The sequence below is a fragment of the Notechis scutatus genome, chromosome 1 (genome assembly GCF_049901735.1).
Source record: "Notechis scutatus isolate UNSWTSFEM ecotype Mainland chromosome 1, rNotScu1.2, whole genome shotgun sequence".
Lineage (NCBI taxonomy): Eukaryota > Metazoa > Chordata > Lepidosauria > Squamata > Elapidae > Notechis > Notechis scutatus.
Window position 1 is genome coordinate 194220439 of NC_142009.1, and position 4636 is coordinate 194225074.

The window sequence follows — 4636 nt, forward strand, 5'->3', positions numbered from 1 at the left end:
ACCTACTTTTCCGCATTCAAAGGACAACCTCTCCTCACCACCACCACACACACACACACACACCCCAATACCCGCAAACAATGTTCTGGGCATTAATCACCATTGCTACATTAACCTGGTAAATTTATACCCTGCCTCCCCCAGTGTTGCTTTGATGGCAGGATTTCACACAGCGGGCGCTCGCTCGCTGTCTTCTCCGCTCTCCCACCGTTCGCACATGTTGGAAGCACCGTAAAACCTGATAACCCACCCGGGGCTCCCCATCCTTAACCTAAGCCGCCGCATGCAAAACTGCGTGCAAAAAGAAAAAAAGAAAAAGAAAAGTACGTCGCACGTGAGGATTCTTCGAATCCTCTCCTCCCCACACCGCTAAGGAAGGAAGAGGGGAAAGGTTGCGCAGCCCCGAGTGACACCCGCCACACCCGCCACACACACACACACACACACACACACACACACGCTCCCCCAGCCTCCCCTGCAAAAGCTCTTAGTCGAGAGTCCTCCCGGCGTATAAGGAGGCATGTTTTTCAGGGCAAAAAGTCGATGCCGGCAATTATAAAAAACCCTTCCAGCCCCCTCCCCCAAATCTTAGGAACTGATGAATCCAAAGGAAAGAAAGATGGCTGAGCCATGAGGCATATATTGAGAACCCATTGCTTCCTTCTCTTTTTCTTTGAAAGGCAGTCGTTTTGATTTAAAAGTCCCATTTAATTTGAAGATGTGCGACTTATGATATTATATTTAAAATAGGATCTTGGAAATGACAGCAATGTGTGTGTGTGTGTGTGTGTGTGTGCACACACATTTGTATGTGCTAATTTTTTTTAAAAAAACAAACCTAGATTATTGTGTCAATGATGTACTTCCGTGGATATTGTTAATGTTTTCTTCTTAATGCCATCTCATTATATTTTAATGGCATGGATTGTGATATCTCACTTGTATCTTGAAGCTGGTGATCGCCCAAAGGTTTTATAGAAATATATAACCTCTTGCTGCTATACTTTGCCACTAGATATTGTACTTGAGTAGCAGCTTTGCAAATCCCTCCTCACAAAAGATTAAAAACATCCTCCTATTACATCTGGAGATTTCTTTTTGTTAGTCAAAGGCATGAATATATTTATAAGGGGAAATGTATATCATTTCTTTATGCCTTAAACCAGAAAGCTACCTTGATTCCTATTAAAAATAAGAATATTTAATGTTGTCACTTCTTCCGTGGCACTTTTTTTTTTTTGATACTGTGATGAAGAACAAAAAAGGCTTTTCAGAGAACATATAAAACAAAAAAAAACTGTGTTTGAAGTATTATAATAAAACAACCTTCTTCTTTTAATGCTAAGTCCCTTTTTAATGAAGATCCTCTGGCAGCTCTTGAATGTATAACTAGTTTATATCATGGGATGAAGCTGTCTGTTCTGATGATTGACATGAGCCCACATTACAATGTGATTCGGAAAATTAGTCCATGGAGGTCCTTTTCAGGTACCTCTCAGAGTGAAAGCTGTCCTCCAACTACAGTGGAGCCTTTTTAACCCCACTCATTGGTATTCTAATCTGGGAGTGATGTCCTGCTTTTTAAATAAATCAGGCATTCAGGCAGGCACCCCCCTTGACACATTACTTAACCAAAGGATTCAAATGAGATTCAGGAAACATGCAGGAGAGCACAAAGGAATCGGAATAGGCACAATTAATAATCACCCTGTTAATTCATTTTTAATGCAGGGAGGTTTTACTGGATTTTTTTTTTTTTTTTTTGCATTCAACCCAATAGCATAAGGAGTTGCTATCCATCCCCATTGTTCTTCCCCCCTCCCTCCAAATAAGATCCGTTTCCATAAATATCTGTCCTACCCCAGTGTTTGTGTCTGTGTGGGTCTGTGTGTATTATGGTTCTAGCCTTGTCAGGTACATAAAGAACTGCAGTTATCATTGTCGGAAACAAAAGAAGGAGGGAAAATAGGCAAACGTATGAAAGCACAAATTGGAGGAAAGATGGTTGGCTGCTCAGATACTTCACCTTTCTCCTGTCTACAATTGCAAGGATAATATATTGTTGTGTAGCCTTGTCTTCCCTGTTCAGCAACGCCAGAGTAATGAAACGGTTCCTGAACACAGCACAACTACTTTCCAGATCTCTTGTAGAGATCTGCTGAGGACAACACATTATGTGTTTAAATACCTCCTTTGCGCACTGAACCTTAGCAGGAAACAACTGGCAGCCAAAGATTTGTCTTAAACTTGGTAACTCTCCAAAGTCACAAGTTCAGCTCCCAAAGCCCCCGTGAAAGGTGTAGCCATCCTGGCAGGTTTAAAATGACAGAAAAGAAAATTTGGAAACCCTGGGAGAATAACCACGTTCATTATTTTCAACTGAGTTAGTTAAAAGTAAAATCAAACCACATTTACTGCAGGTTTTTTTTTTCTTTCCTGGCCCTGCTCACATCTCTGTTCCTCAACTTATTGGAATGGGTTTGCTGAGTTGCTAGGCAAAAAAATACATAAATAAAACTTATGTTTTCTGCTTTTCAGATGACTTCTTTTCATCTGCTGTAATTCTCCAAAGGACTAGTTCAGTCTTTCCCAGTCTGTTTGGATTCTAGATATTTTGACCTCCAATGCTCAGAAGAGGCTATGCTGGCTGGGAATTCTGGGAAATGTGACTGAAGACATCTGAAAGGTACCAAGCTGGGGAAAGCTATTCTCATCGGTGATAATAAATGATGGGTTTAAAATAGCCAAGAGTTTCTTTCTGGATTGTTACACAAACTTATACAAAAGTAAGAATTTGCTTTAAAATATATACATACATACAAACATATACCCATGTCTTACTTTGAAAATGCTTTTGTTGGTAATGAAGGCTATAGATGGCACTCTTCCAGATGGCCAAGTTAAAAGTGCTATCCACAAGTGCCTGAGCTGGCAGAAAAACATCCCTGCATAAACTAGATTGCTCCTGGAGCATCTGTTGGGTGTAGCCCCTCTTCTGTGTCTGTCATCTGTCACTGTAACTATTTCTTCACATGAGTCTAGCACTCTTCTAAAAGAGCACTGAAAAAAATAAGGCAAAGGAATCCCTGTAGATTTTACTCCATTAGCTATTGCTGACTCTAGCCGGTGATGCTAATCTCCATTTCAAGGCCATTGGTCAGGCTACCCAAAGGCATTTCCGCAGTCATATGGCCAGCATAATATCATGGAGCGCTGTTATCTTTCCACCGAAGTGGTACCTGTTTATCTACGTGCATTTGCATGCTATCGAACTGCTAAGTTGGCAGAAGCTGGGCCGAGGACGGGAACTCATCCCATAATGTGGTGCTCAGGTTTCAAATCTCAGCTGCTGACTTTCCAGCCGACCAGCCCAGCATTTTAACTATTGGGCCACTATGCCACCCTAAAGAGCAGTAAACCCATGTTAATAAAATAATTTTAAAAATACTACAATAAAATGTAAAATAACAATAAAATAAAATATAAAACAATAAAAAAATAAAATAAAATACATAACCAATAATAATAAAATAAAGATAAAATAAAATACAAAATAATAAAAATAATAACAAAATAAAATATACTGTATAATGAAATAAAAATAAATGTAATAAAAATAAATGTAATAAAATAATAAAATAAAATCTGTCCAGCTGATAGATAAAAGGGAGTAAGGCAAGAGGGAATAGTGCTGATTGAATGAGTTTTGTCCTTGGCCGCTGCAGGGATAAAGGGTGCTGACAACAGGTAACCAGAAAGTCCACTTTTGTACTTGTAGTCGCAGATGTAATCAATGGACGGCTAGTCACAACATGGAATTGTGATTGACCCAAAAATAGCAATTGTCATCACTACAGCAACTAGCACCACCCAGCTGAAGTGGAATAAGCAAATGAAACTATCCCTTCTTCCAAGAGTGACATAAGCAAATAGTTTGCTGTGCCCAAAGCCATGGGAATCGCAGCTGCATAATACTCATTTTTGGAGTATTGACCAGTCAGGATGACAACTGAAGTCCTCATGTGTGAACCCTCAGAAATAATAAAAGTAATAAAAAGAATGTTAACAATATGATCCTGTGCTTCCAGAAGCAGCATGAAACTCGCAAGGCACCCAATAGCAACAAAACTGGCCACACAGAACTGCAGAAGCCAAGTCTTCTCAATGTAAGTTGACCTTCCATCAGCACAAGACTAGTGCTCTTTCACAACAGTCTGGATGTTCTTACCAGTGCTTTAGGAAGTGCTGATCAGACATTATTATGTGGGCAGCTAGAGCTCTGCAGAAGCCAGATCTTTATTGCCACCAAAAGATGGGCATTCATTCAACCAAAGTGACTATTGGGTGGATTTCAATTTCTGTATCAGGGTTCAAATCATTAATGAAACGTGGAGATCATAGCTATGGTAATAATGGTGTTAGGACAAGAGAAACTAAAGCAGCAGAGCTGGCTTTAGGGGGCCTCAGGTACAAACTGAGGGACTGAGAGGAAGGCAACATCAGGAGGACATAGCAGAAAACAGAGATTGCCATCTCATACTGGTATTAGTGTCATGGTTAGGTGCAGTGCAGGGACACGGTGGCTCAGTGGCTAAGATGCTGAGCTTGTTGATCAGAAAGGTTGGCAGTTCAGTGG